The sequence below is a fragment of the Stegostoma tigrinum genome, unplaced genomic scaffold (assembly GCF_030684315.1).
Source record: "Stegostoma tigrinum isolate sSteTig4 unplaced genomic scaffold, sSteTig4.hap1 scaffold_73, whole genome shotgun sequence".
Taxonomy (NCBI): domain Eukaryota; kingdom Metazoa; phylum Chordata; class Chondrichthyes; order Orectolobiformes; family Stegostomatidae; genus Stegostoma; species Stegostoma tigrinum.
Genome location: NW_026728674.1, coordinates 761,299 through 776,495, shown reverse-complemented (window position 1 = coordinate 776,495; position 15,197 = coordinate 761,299). Strand labels below are relative to the sequence as shown.

Here is a 15,197-nt window from a genome sequence, read left to right as displayed (position 1 = left end):
TTAGTAATGAATTAAATACATCACTACCACACCATCACTACCATTACAGAAGTAGTAGTAGACAATCTAATGGAGTAAAAGCAGATCAGACTCTTTGCCCTGATGGTTTACTTTCTATGATTCCAAACAAAGGAGCTTCAGAGTTGGTGTATGCATTGATTGTAATTTCTGAAAAAGGTTTCGATTCTCGAGAAGCATCTGAGGGCTGGAAAACTGCCGATGTGACATCCCTATTTAAAAAGGAGAGAGGCAAATTGTTGGAAATATGTGGCAATCAACTGTGAAGAAAATAATAGCAGGACATTTGGAAAATCAGAATCTAATCAAACAGAATCACCATAGCCTGACGAAAGAGAAATTATGTCTGGCTAATTTGTTTGGGTTTTTCGAGGAAGTCCCAACCAGAATTAGTAGAGGAAAACCAGTAAATGTGTTGTATTTGGACTTTGAGCAAACATTTGAGAATGTACTCAAAAGTAATAAGCTAAGAGCTGAGGTTTTGAAGGTAGTATATTGCTATGGATCAGTATGCTTTGCATGGCCAGGAAGGAGAGATCACATCTACAGTGAAATGCACCAAGTGAATAGATATTTTGGGGAATTTGGTGGCAATGTGGTAAGTCAGTGCAGAGGGTAAGAGGTGCTATTTGCTTGCTTTTTTTGCCTGATAGTTGGTCAGCTTTTTTTTTTGAGACAGGACAAATTGAAGCCAGAAGCGGGGACCCAGAAGGTGAACCCGGTTCATTGGTTGGTGATAGCTACTGGTTTAAGAATCTATTATCGGTAATTTTCAGATTGAAAGTAAATCGGAGAAATATATACAGGCTACAAACTAATGTTTTTAAATCAAATTAAGATTTAAGTAATTGAAATGGAGATGCCGGGCCAATGATGATTTAAACCTCCATGACGGGGGAGTGGTCAGACACCATACTCCAGCTCAGGGTTGATGAACTGGAATCTCAGTTTCGACCAATCAACAAATCATGCGGGGGAGAGTTACCAGGGAATGCTCTGTTTCCGGAGGCAGTCACACACCTTAGATTAACTACCTGAAGCTCGGTCAGTGGCCAGGGACGTGAGACTGTGACTAAGGACAGGGCAGGTGGAAGGATCCAGGATGTCGTGCAGAAGGAACCTTGGCCTTTGATCTTATCGAACAGGTTTGAGATTCTTTCTTCCTGTGTGGATGAGAGGTCAGGGTATATGGAAGATGAGTAAACTGACTATAGCACGGTGGTACAGGGGGACATTCAAGAGGGGATAAAAAGTGAAATGTAGTTATAATCAGAGGTAGTATAGTTAGCGGAATGAACATTGTTGGTTGTGACTAGGATCGAGAGTCTCGAAAGTAGTGTTGCCTGCCTGGCGCCCAGGTTTAGGATATTCCGTCTTGGCTACCAAGGAATTTGAAGTGGGAGGTGTAGAAATCCAGCTATCGTGGTGGACACAGGTACCATTGATATGGAAGAAAGAGGAAAGAGGTTCTGCTGAGGGATTATGAGCACTGAGGTGCTGAGTGAGAAGGCAGAACCAAAAGGTAATAATCTCGGGATTCTTATCTGAGCAATTTGGCACAGTGTGAACAAAACTGAAGATGTAAATGCATTGTTCAAATGATGGCATGGCAGAAATGTGTTTGAATTCATGGGACATTGGCATTGGTATGGGGAAGGAGGGAGTTGTTCCGGTGGCATAGGCTTGATGAGAATCATATTGGGACAAGTATCCTGGCAAAAGACATAGCTAGGTCTGGGGGTAGGGCATCAAAGTGAAAAGTGTGGAGCGGGTGAGTCCAGTTGCATGGAAAATTATGGAAAAAGTTAGAAGCTAGTAAGTGCTCAGCAAAGTTTCCAGAGCAAGTAATAGGACAAAAAGTATGGAAATAGTCAGGAGTCTCATTTCAGGTGCAGCAGATAAGAAGGGTGGCCATAAATGCCAGACTGAAGGTCTTTTATTTAATTGTAGGGAGTGTATTAAACCAAGTGAATGAGTTTGTGGTGCAGATTGAAATTGACAGATGTATTGTTCTGGGTATCACAGACATGTGGTTGTAAGGGGATAAGTGTTGGGAACTAAATATCCAATGATACATGTCCTATAGAAAGAACAGACAAATGGACAGAGATGCCAGGGTTGGATTGTGAGTAAGAAATGGGGCAACGCTGAAGGAACCACAGGTCTTGAGCTTGTTTATTAATGACTTTGAGGAAAATGTGAATGTGCTGTGGCTAAATTTGTAGATGACTCAAAAATATTTGCAAAGACAAGGCATGGCACAGAAACAGAGATTTACCAGGATGTTACTTGGATTGGAATGTATTAGCTTTCAGGAGGGCTTGGTGGCAATGTTGTACAATAATAAATGTAATGAGATCAACCATGATCTCACCGAATGGTGGAGGAAATTCAATGGGCCAAATGACTTTTTGAGTGAGTCTTGTTGTTTGACAATGAATTCGTAAAGGTGTTTTTTTTTGTCTCTTGGATGAGATGTAAAAATGAAATGTGTACGCTTCCTTTTCATCTGGCAATAAATAATCGTTCTGAACGATTTCCATTGACTAGTGGCAATCTGACAAGCATCACGATGTAAAGAGATTCTTCGCTTCTTTTTAATTGTCAAGTTATTCTTTGGAATTAATTCAGCATATATTTTTGCATCTCAGGAATTATATTCATCACTGCATCTCAAAAAGTACTCTGTTGTATGATAACAGCATTTTAAAGAACACTCTTCAATGGTTGTGATTTTCAGTTGCCATAACACACATTAAATTACATTGTTGGCCAATCTGTCCATGATTATTTCATTGTCTTACATTTCAAACAGACAAGGAAATATTGGTGATGCAATGAAGAGTTTGATGATAAAATATAATTACTGTTACGGTTTCCTCTTGGACGAAATATTCTCATCAAATTGACTGGTCAAGGAAATGGGACACTGACTGTGAGTACTTTGAGTGTTTAAGTGATTCCTAAAATGAAAATTATGACCTTGATTTCTCTTGCATGCAGATATGAAGAGACTATTTTAAAAATCCTCTCGGTTCATGGTTCAGGCATAAAGGTGTCACATGTATATTTATGTATATACATGTACATGTGTAATCTGAAAAGAAAATGATGATAAATCACTTGTTACAAGGTGAGAATGAGTTATCCAGATAGTAAGAACTGCCAAAGTTGGTGTCTGAGATAACACATTGTGGAGCTGGGGGAAAGCAGGCAGCATCAGAGGCTCAAGAAAGTTGATGTTTTGGGTCAGGACCCTTCCTCCAAAATGGAGGGTGGACGGGAGCTCAGAAACAAATAGTGTGGAGAGGGAGGAGGTGCTGGGGAAGGTAGGTGGGATGGTGATAAATGAGTACTATCCAGATTGGAACAGATTTACCCCAGAAGGTATTGAATACAAGTTCCAAATCACTCTCAAAATCCTAGTGACTGTTAACATTCATGTTTTTTTTGTCTGTGTGTTTCAGTAGTTGCATGTCAGTTTGAATGGTTCATTGAGAGTGAGGAACCTATGGACTCACACACACCATCATGGAATTTAATTCAAAGAGTGACTCCTCTTCAAAGTACTTAGTCGCTTTTAAAATCTTGACCATTTCTGCTGTCTAGTTGAACAAGTGTAGCTGAATACTGCTTCAATAGGAATTAGTGTTTAATAGGAACATATTTGTGAAACTTACAGTTCCTCAAGCTTTAGCATAAACTGGTGGAGACTTTCGGCGCTTGCAAAAAGGCTCACCTCTCTTAATACTGAAGGAAAATTGGAGTTTAAAAGTAAGTTCATCCGGTGTCAGGGAATGAAATGTTAATGTTGACTTGAATATAATTTTTTAAAAAGTAATATATTTGTGTAGCACTAAACTCAAATTAAAATTTGGATATGCCAGTTGACTCCTGTTTGACACTGTATGGAATGGCGGTGACATCAGATTCAGTGATGATTGAGAATCTAAAGAATATGAGGATAAGATTTAACATCCAAATATCATTGAACTCTTCAAGGAATGTATTACTGGAAAAGGGGGAAAGCATGTATGTCTATAAGAATTGAATACACTCTGAAGGCGGTGGCACAGATGAAACAGACCTGTGTGCTAAAACTTATCACAAATTTCACATTGAATGGAGCAGTTTAAACAGGCTGGAGGAAGCAGACATGCCAGCGCAAACTTTTGAATTTGTGCATTCTGTTCATAAACATCAGCAAAATTGTGGGAACCTGTTTATTCTTTCTCTTTTATTGCACAGAACCATACGATTACACTAATTTTGATTAGGAATTTAAAGATTATGAGCCCTGTCCGTTTGACTCGCAGTTTGGTACCATAGGTTGGTACGATCTTCGTTCAAGAAGGAAGAGGGATGTTCCAGACACAGAAAATCGTCAAACCATTTACTACAAAGTCTGTTTCTGCTTAGTATTAATTAATGCAGTTAACATTTTCAGATCGACATGATTGCAGAATGGAGTCAATAAAACAAATTCCATCTGATATTCAACATAAATTTTAAGTTTGGAATAACAAGCTCACAAGAAAGATGACCTGGTTTTAGATATCACTTGGGACCACAGACTAACAGACAAAGGAACAAAGCAAAACGACTCTGCGATTTGATGTAGAAACTCCTGACTCCGAAGCCTGCAGCCGCCCTCCAATTCTCAAGTCAGAAGTGTGTCAATGATGGTGCAGATCCAACAACACTGGAAACGATCTTGAGTCTAGACCAAAGCAGCCCCTTGATTGGCACCGTATCCATTCTCTCCACAACCAACTCCAAGACACAATAATGTGTCCATATACAAGATGCACTGCCACATTTTTTTCCAACTATTCTTACACCCGCCTTTCCAGACTTAGAAAACTCATCTTCAAGGTCAAGGACATCAGACATGGTAGCACTAATCCCAGTAAAAATCACCTCCAAGCTACTCTCAAACTGATTTGGAAATGAATGATTGTTCCTGAGTCAATATTAGTAATCTCTTTTGGAACAGCATTGTGGGTCTGTGTACAGCAACATGAAGCTGTTCAAGAAGTCAATTTGTGCTGGACAATTAGCAACAGCTATGTCTCATTAAAGAATAAATAAATCGGAAAGAAATCCATCTGAGAGTCACAAGCAAATGGGTAACTTTTTTTTGTTCACTCTGCAGCTCGTGGGCTATTACCAATTTTGACAATGACAAATGAAGCTTTTGTTTGGTTTGCTATTGATAGCAGCTGTCCACAAAATAAAAACAATTGGCATCAGAGATAATGGGAAGTGCAGATGCTGGAGAATCCAAGATTACAAAGTGTGGAGCTGGATGAACACAGCAGGCCAAGCAGCATCTCAGGAGCACAAAAGCTGACGTTTCGGGCCTAGACCCTTCATCAGAAAAGAGGGAGGAGGAGAGGGCTCTGAAAGAAATAGGGAGAGGGGAAGGCAGATTGAAGATGGATAGAGGGGAAGATAGGTGCAGAGGAGACAGACAAGCAATAAGGAAGGAGAGGATCAAATACGAAGGTAGGCTAGCTAGTCATATCAGAAATCATAGTAACAGCTTCTTTCAATACATAAGAAACAAACGTGAGGCAAAAGTAGACACTGGGCCACTCCAAATTGATGCTGGAAGGCAAGTGGTGGGAGATAAGGAAGTAGCTGAAGAACTTAATAAGTACTTTGCGTCAGTCTTCACAGTGGAAGACATGAGTAATATGCCAACAATTAGGGAGAGCCAGGGGGCAGAGCTGAGGATGGTAGGAATTACAAAAGAGCAAGTGCTAGAAGAGCTAAAAGGTCTAAAAATTGATAAATCTCCTGGCCCCGATGGGCTATATCCTAGAGTTCTGAGGAAGGTGGCTGAGGAAATAGCAGAGGCTTTGGCTATGATCTTTCAAAAGTCACTGTAGTCAGGGAAAGTCCCAGATGATTGGAAAATTGCTGTTGTAACTCCGTTGTTTAAGAAAGGATCAAGGCAAAAGATGGAAAATTACAGGCCGATTAGCCTGACCTCGGTAGTTGATTAAAATTCTTGAATCATTGTCAAGGATGAGATTTCGAAATTCCTGGAAGTGCAGGGTCAAATTAGAACAAGTCAGCATGGATTTAGTCAGGGGAGGTCGTGCCTGAAAAACCTGTTAGAATTCTTTGAAGAGGTAACAGGTATGTTAGACCAGGGAAACCCAGCGGATGTTATCTATCAAGACTTCCAACAGGCCTTTGATAAGGTGTCTCACAGGAGGCTGCTGAGCAACGTGAGGGCCCATGGTGTTCGAGGTGAGATACTGGCCTGGATTGAGGTTTGGCTGTCTGACAGAAGGCAGAGAGTTGGGATTAAGGGCTCTTTTTCAGAATGGCAACCAGTGACGATGGTGTCCCGCAGCGTTCAGTGGTGGGGCCGCTGCTGTTCACCTTATATGTTAATGATCTGGATGAAGGGACTGGGGGCATTCTGGCGAAGTTTTCCGATGATACGAAGATAGGTAGACAGGCAGGTAGTACTGAGGAGGTGGAGAGGCGGCAGTAAGATTGAGACAGTTTAGGAGCGTGGTCCAGGAAATGGCTGATGAAATTGAATGTGAGTAAATGTGAGGTTTTTCACTTTGGTAAAAAGAATAGAGACATGGAATATTTTCTAAATGGTGAGAAAATTCGTAAAGCAGAAGTACAAAGGGATCTGGAATTCTTGGTCCAGGATTCTCTAAAAGTTAACTTGCAGGTAGAGTCCATGATTAAGAAAGCGAATGTAATGTTGTTTATCTCAAGAGGGTTGGAATATAGAAGCAGTGATGTGCTTCTGAGGCTTTATAAAGGCCTAGTTAGGCCCCATTGAGAATACCGTGTCCAATGTTGGGCCCCACACCTCAGAAAGGACATACTAGCCCTGGAGCGTGTCCAGCGGAGATTCACACGGATGATCCCTGGAATGGTAGGCTTGACATACGACGAACGGCTAAGGATCCTGGGATTGTACTCATTAGAGCTGAGAAGGTTGAGGGGAGATCTAATAGAAACTTACGAGATAATGTGTGGCTTAGAAGGGGTGGACGCTAGGAAGTTGTTTCTTTTAGGCCAGGAGACTAGGACCCGTGGGCACAGCCTTAAAATTAGAGGGGGTAAATTTAAAACGGAAATGAGACGACTTTTCTTAAGACAGAGAGTGGCGGGCTTGTGAAATTCATTGCCACGGAGTGCAGTGGGGGCCGGGACGTTGGATGCCTTCAAGGCAGAGATCAACAAATTCTTGATCTCACAGGAATCAAGGGCGACGGGGAGCGTGCAGGGAAGTGGAGTTGAAATGCCCATGAGCCATGATTTAAATGGCGGAGTGGACTTGATGGGTCGAATGGCCCTACTTAGACTCATATCTTATGGTCTTAAGTTAAAGGGTCGGACATGAAGCCAATAGAGGTGAGTGTAGGTGGGGAGAGGTCAGTCTGGGGAGGACAGACAGGTCAAGGGGGCGGGAAGCGGTTAGTAGGTCAGGAATGGGGGTTTGGCTTGAGCTGGGAGGAGGGGATCGGGGAGAGGAAGAGCAGATTAGGAACGTGGGGACGAGCTGGGCTGGTTTTGGGATGCAGTGGTGGGAGGGGAGATTTTGAAGCTTGTGAAGTCCACATTGATACCATTGGGCTGCAGAGTTCCCAAGTCTCAGTTAAGGAAGGACAATAAACACTGGTCAGTCAGTCATACATCGAACAAAAAAAGTTTATTTTTTAAAAAAAATAGGATGCATCTGTCAATCAAGTGGCAAAGTATTATCGAGTTTTGAGAAGATTTTTAGCTCAGGATTGAGGTTTTGGATGTAAGATTGCTCACTGAGCTGGAAGGTTAGTTTTCAGATGATTCGTCACCATTCCAGGCAAAATCATCAGTGAGCCTCCAGTGAAGCGCTGGTGTTCGGTCCCGCTTTCTATTCAAGTGTTTAGGTTTCCTTGGGTTGGTCATGTTATTTCCTGTTCTTTTTCTCTGAGGATGGTAGATGGATTTGGAGCCAATGTGTTCTCCCTAGTGTAGTTTGTGTATGGAATGAACTGCCAGAGGAGTGCCAGAGGCTATTATAATCACAGTATTTAAAAGTCACCTGCATGGACACATGAATAGGAAGGGTCTGTAGGGATATGGGCAACATGCTGGCAAATGGAACTAGTCATTTATGATATCTGGTCAGCATGGAGGAGTTGGACTGAAGGGTCTGTTTCCCTGCTGCACAACTCTACGACTCTGTCTTCGTCTCTTTGTGTCTCTCTCTCTCGCCTTCGCTCCCCCCTCCCATTTTCTCCAAACCCACCCCTCGCCACACACACAATCTCTGTCTCTCCATCTTTCTGTGTGTGCCTCACTCTGTGTCTATGTCTCTCTCTCTCTCTCTGTTGTCTTGTCTCTGCCACCTCGCTGTGCACTTCTGTCTCTCTTTCTTTCTCTTTCACTCTGTCTCTTGTGTGTGTGTGTGTGTGTGTGTGTGTGTGTGTGTGTGTGCGCGCGCGCGCGCGCTCCTCTCTGTCTCTCGTCTTGTCTCTGCCTCCCTCTGTGTGTGTCTCTGCCGTTGTCTCTCCCCTGTCTCTCCGTCTCTCCGTCTCTCCCTGTGAACTTCTCCCTCTCCCCTGCCCCCACCCCCGGCGCTCTGTCTTTCTCTGTGTCTCTCTTCCTCTCACCGTGTGTTTATCTATCCGTGCATCTCCACCCGCTCAGCAGGGAGCATTGAGTTTTTTTTTAAAAAGTTTAAAAATCTGTTTAAACCCAACCCATCCGCAATCAGACTGCATTTCTAATTCTCTCTCTCACACACACAGTCTGTCTCTTTCTCCCTCTCAGTCAATCCCCTTCCTCTCCTGTTCCTACTCATGCCTTTTCCCCCCACTCTGCCTCGGTGACGAGTCCACTGTCTGGAACCCTTTTCGCGGGAGGGGACTGAGGACCCAGCTGTTCTGCATCGGGATCAGCGTACCACTATCCCGGAACCCTACAGCCTCCAGCATGACCACTGGGCGAGGAGCAGGCATCCAGGCTGCTGGAGCGCTCGCTGCTCAGTGGCTCGGCCCTGCGCCGCCTTGGCCGGGAGCGGGGATCCGAGGTGGGAGAAGGCCTCTTCGCCCGGCTCCTGGGCACAGCTACCTGCCTGAACAATAAAATGTGAGACTGGATGAACACAGCAGGCCAAGATCTTGGATTCTCCAGCATCTGCAGTTCCCACTATCTCTGGTACCTGCCTGAACAGCTGCCTGGCACCGAACCCACCCCCTCTCCTCCCCTCCTCTCTCCCCGCCCCCTCCTCCCTTCCCCACCCGCCCCTCCTCCTTCCCCCCAACCGCCCCTCCTCCTTCCCCCCAACCCCCTCGTCCTACCCCCCGCCCCCTCCTCCTGCTCCCTCCCTCCATTCATCCATTCCTTCCTCCTGTCAGTCCTCGCTCCCTCCCTCCAGCCATCCATTCCTCCCTCGCTCGCTCCCTCCAGCCATCCATTCCTCCCTCGCTCCAGCCGTCGCACCCTCCCTCCCTCACTCCAGTCAGTCAAAACAACAAAGAAAATTACAGCACAGGAACAGGCCCTTCAGCCCTCCAAGCCTGCGCCGACCAAGATCCTCTGTCTGACCAGTCACCTATTTTCTCACGGTCTGTGTCCATTTGCTCCCTGCCCGTCCGTGTACCTGTCCAAATATATCTTAAAAGATGCTAATGTGTCTGCGTTGCCCACCTCTGCTGGCAATGCGTTCCAGGTGCCCACCAACCTCTGTGTAAAGAACTTGCCATGCATATCTCCCCTAAATTTTCCTCCTCTCGTCCACGTCCTTTTGGTAATGGACACAGTACTCTAAATGTGGCCGAACCACAGTCCTATACAACTGCAACATGACCTGCCAACTCTTGTACTCAATACCCTGTCCAATGAAGGAAAGCATGCCATATGCCGCCTTGACCACCCTATTGACCTGCATTGTCACTTTCAGGGAACAATGGACCTGAACACCCAGATCTCTCTGTTCATCAATTTCCCCCAAAACTTTTCCATTTACTGTTTCGTTTGCCCTTGAATTTGATCTTCCAAAATGCATCACCTCGCATTTGCCTGGATTGAACTCCATCTGCCATTTACCTGCCCAACTCTCCAGTCTATCTCTGTTCTGTTCTGTAATCTCTGATAGTCCCCTTCACTATCTGCTTCTCCATTCCTCCCTTGTAGTGCGATTAGGCAAGACTTAGGAGGCATAGAATGGGTTAGCAAAATGCAGGGGATGGGGACAATTGAATTGTGGAGCTGGTTTAAGGAACAGATATTGCATGTCCTTGAGAGGTACGTCCCTGTCAGGCAAGGAGGAAGCAATAAGCTAAGGGAACCGTGGTTTACTAAAAAAATTGTATCTCTTGTTCAGCAGAAGAGGGAGGCTGATGTGACGATGAGACCAGATGGTTCAGATGAGGTGATGGAGAGCTACAGATTAGCTAGGGAGGATTTAAAGAGAGAGTTAAGAAGAGCAAGGAGGGTACATGAGCAGACATTGGCTGGTAAATAAAGGAGAGCCCTAAAGCTTTCTATAGGTATGTGAGGAATAAGAGGATGACTGGGCTAGGCAAAGGGCCAGTCAAAGACAGAAGTGGGAAGTTGTGTGTGGACGCTGTGGAGATTGGAGAGGTGCTAAATGAATATTTCTCATCTGTTTTCACTGAGCGACAGGAGAATATTGCAGAGGAGGTGACTGAGTTACGGGCTACTAGAATTGAAAAGGTTACGGTTAGTAAGGATGAAGTGTTATCAATTCGACAACGTGTGAAGGTAGATAAAACCCCTGGGCCTGATGGGATTTTTCCGAGGATTGTCTGGGAAGCTAGGGAGGAGGTGGTGGAGCCTTTGGCCTTGATTTTGGAGTCCTCATTGTCTACAGGTTTCGTACCAGAGGACTGGAGAAGTGCAAATGTTGTACCCTTGTTCAAGAGGTGCAGTAAGAATGACCCAGGCAATTAAAGACCTGTGAGCCTTACGTCTGTTGTAGGAAAAATTTTGGAAAGGATTATAAGAGATAGGATTTATAATCATCTAGAAAGCAACAATGAGATTGGAGATAGTCAACATGGATTTGTCAAGGGCAGGTCGTGTCTCACAAACTTCATTGAGTGTTTTGAGAAGGTGACCAATCATGTGGATGAGGGTCGGGCAGTTGGCGTGGTGTACATGGACTTGAGTAAAGCCTTTGATAAGTTTCCCCATGGTAGGCTATTGGAGAAAATACAGAGGCACGGGATTGAGGGAGATTTCGCCATTTGGATTAGAAACTAGCTTTCAGTAAGAAGGCAATGAGTGGTGGTTGATGGAAAATATTCAGCCTGGAGTCTGATTACTAGTGGTGTGTCTCAAGGATCTGTTTTGAGACCACTGCTGTTGTCATTTTTATAAATGACTTGGATGCAGGCATTGGTGGATGGGTTAGTAAGTTTGCAGATGACACTAAAGACAATGGAGTGGTGGACATTGTGGAAGAATGTTGCAGGTTGCAGGGAGACTTGGATAAACTGCAAAATTGGGCCGAAAGGTGGCAAATGCAGATTGATACGGATAAATGTGAGGTGATTCACTTTGGGAGGAATAATAGGAAGGCAGGACACCGGGTCAACAGAAAGATTCTTGGTAGTGGAGATGAACAGAGGGATCTTGGTGTCCATGTACATAGGTTCCTGAAAACTGCCCCCCAGGTTGATAGTGCTGTTCAGAAGTCTGATGGTGTTTTAGGTTGCATTGGTAGAGGGATTGAGTTGCGGAGACGTGATGTCATTCTGCAACTCTACAAAACGCTAGTGCGGCCTCGCTTTGAATATTGCATGGTCGCTCCATTACAGGAAGGATGTGGAATCGTTGCAACAGGTGCAGAGGAGATTTACCAGAATGTTGCCTGGTCTGGAGCGAAGGTCTTATGAAGAAAGGCTGAGGAACTTGGGTGTGTTCTCATTGGAGAGAAGGAGGCTGAGAGGGGATTTAGTAGAGACATACAAGATGAACAGTGGATTAGATAGGGTGGACAGTGAGAGTCTTTTTCCGAGGATGATGACTTCAGCTGGTACAAGGGGGCACAGCTACACATTGAGGGGTGATGGATTTAAGACAGATGTCAGAGGCAAGTTCTTTTCTCAGAGAGTGGTACGGGGGTGGAATGCTCTGCCTGCCAATGTAGTTAACTCAGCCACATGAGGGGCATTTAAACAGCCCTTGGATAAGCAAATGGATGCTGATGGGATAGTGTAGGGGAATGGGCTTAGATTAGTTCACAGGTCAGCGCAACATGGAGGGCCAAAGGGCCTGTTCTGCGCTGTGTTGTTCCATGTACTATTACAGTTCACAAATCACATTTAACACTAAAATGAGTGGTAGAGTAAAGAGGATAATGAAAATCTGCAGATGGACACAAAGTTGAAGTGAATGGACAAGGGTCTTGCAGATGGAGTGCAATGATGGTAAATGTGAGGCTATCCATTTTGGTAGCAATTAGGGCAAAATGGAGTATTACTTAAATGGTGAAAAATTGTAGCATGCTGCTATGCAGAGGGAGCTGGGCAACCTTGTGTATGAATCACAGAACGTTTGCAGATGCAGCTGGTAATTGAGGCAACAAATGGAATAGTGTCCCTTATAGCTCGAGTGATGCAGTTTAAAAATCGGGAGGGGATGCTCCAGTTGTATAGGGTGCTGGTAAAGCTTGATGTAGAGTAGTTTGTACAGTTTTAGTCTCCTCACTTTAGAAAGGATGTGCTGGCACTGGAGGGGGTGCAAAGGAGCTTCACAAGAATGATTCCAGAATTGAAAATGTTGCTGTATGGGGAGAGATTGAGGAGACTAGGATTGCACTCACTGAAACTTCGAAGAATGAGGGGTGTTCTAATAGCAACTTTTAAAATGATGAAAGAAATAGATAGGAAAGATACACGGAAGTTGTTTCCACTGATGGGTGAAATAACAACTGGGGGGCACAGCCTCAAAATAAGGGTGAACAGATTTAAGACTGAATTGAGGATGAGCTGCTTCATCCAAAGGGTTGTGAATCTGTGGAATTCTCTGCTCAGTGAAACAGTTGAGGTTCCCTGATTGAATGTTTTAAAGGCCAAGACAGATAGATCTTTGAACAGGAAAGGAATTGAGGGTTATGGTGAATGGCGGGGTAAGTGGAGCTGAGTCCGCACAAAGATCAGCCATGACCTTATTGAATGGCGGAGTGAGCTGAAAGAGACAGATGACCTACTCCTGCTTTATTTCTTATGTCCGTATGTCCTTAGATTGCCATCCTTGTCATTCCTCCTTCCCTGGAATAGGCCAGTTCTAAACGCTGATCAGTAGGTCTTTAAATAACTCCCGCGTATCAAATGTCGACTTGTTCAATAAAAGCTCCTCCCAATGAATACTACTCAGCTCCTACCTAATACTCCTTCCCCCAATTTAGTAGCTTCCCACAAGTTCCTAATTGTTCATAGCTATCTTAAAATGTAAGGAGAGGCGATCACCCCGTTTGAAGAAGCTCCTGGTTCAGTGTTTTTCCCCATGTGGGAGTCAGCTACAGGTTTTCTTGTTCCAAGATTGGGGAGGAAATGGCCCAGTGGTGGTATTGCTGGACTGTTAATTCAGAGAGTTAGATAACATTCTGGGGACCTGTGTTCAAATCACAGCACAGCAGATGGTGGAATTTGAATTGAACATAAAAGAAAATCATGAATGAAGAATCTAATGATGACCATGAATCCATTGCCAAATGTCAGAAAAACCCAACTGCTTCACTGATGTCCTTTAGAAAAGCAAACTGCCATCCTTACGTGGTCTGGCCTACTTGTGACTGCAGACCCACAGCCATATGATTGACTCTGAACTGTCCCCTGGGCAACGAGGGATGGACAATAAACACTGCGTAGCTAATGATGTCCTCCTCCCATTAACAAATAAATAAAATTGGATTCTACATCTTCTGATTGAAGATTGTTTCTTGTTCTCTCAGTAATTTCATCGCTTACAGTCAGTTTCCCTCCTGCCTGTCTTTTTGGAATGTCACGTAGCCCTGCACATTTACCTCCAGTGTTGATCTCCTTAGAGCCATGTCTTTGTAATAGCTCTCAAATCATGCCCGTCAACCTGTATGTGTGCTCTTAATTTGTTGATTTTGTTCTGAATACAATGAGCACGCAAGCAAAGAGTCATTAATTTAGCTTTATAACTTTATTTGACCTCTTGACACTATTTACAGCTGTTTTCTGTTTCTACATGCTGTCCTTTCCAGTCCCATGCTGAGTATTGTTATCCCAATAGTTCTTTAATGTCAGTGTGTGTGTATTCCTGGGCGAATATGCTCGTGTGGTCTACGGAGTTGTGGAGGTCGCAGTTCTAGGACAGCCATTTCATAGGCCTCTGCTGCAGCTAAGAAGAAAAGACAATCTCTTGCTCTGAGCTCTGCAAACCAGGGCGATGTCAAAAAGAAACAAGGTCAAAAGAGTTTCAACAAGAATCTCAAAATTAACTGCTGAATTCATATCAGCATTACAGGGATCGCCCAACTTAGTGGCCACAACATCCCACTTTCTATTCTTCACAAACAATCCAAATTCTGAACTATCCGTATCCCTCTTAACTTTTATGTTTTTTGAGCTAATTTCTTGTGTCTAACTTGTGCATATTTGTGGTGCCTTATGACTTCTTGCATTTAGCAATTGATAAACTCTCTCTCTCTTGAATTGAGTAAAACCTAGTTTTATAGGATCCCCAGTGTGGAAACAGGCCATTCAGTTCCACAAGTCCACAGCAACCCTACAAAGAGCATCCCACCCAGACCCATCCCCATTCCCTACTCTATCCCTGTCCGCCTGCATTTCCAATGGCGAATATACCTAACCTACACATCCGTGGGCAATGTGGGTAATTCAGCATTCCCAATCCACCTAACCTACATGTTTCCGAACTGGTCAAAACAATGATTCGATATGAATTAGTTAGAATGCAGCTGTTGACTGTCATCTTCCATCCCTGTGTTGGAGCGAGATTTAACATTCAAGATCAAAAATGAAACACTTGAACAAGGTAGTTCAAATTGCGGTTGTTGACTTGCTCGCCGAGTTGGCTTGTTTTCATTGAGACGTTTCGTCACCATGATCAATGACATCATCACTAGAGCCTCCAACAAAACAATGTTACTCTACTCTGTCTGGAATTTATACTGTCCGGTCTGTTACCAT

The 15,197-nt window shown here is 44.0% G+C and overlaps 1 long non-coding RNA gene across 1 annotated transcript in view; it reads left to right on the top strand.

Moving 5' to 3' along the window:
• Positions 1–3,137: 3,137 nt before the first annotated feature.
• LOC132209236 (uncharacterized) overlaps positions 3,138–15,197 on the top strand; it is a 43,032-nt gene continuing 30,972 nt past the window's right edge. The window contains exon 1 of the long non-coding RNA XR_009445328.1: positions 3,138–3,792. This is a non-coding gene — a long non-coding RNA (uncharacterized LOC132209236). The remainder of the gene's footprint in view (positions 3,793–15,197) is intronic.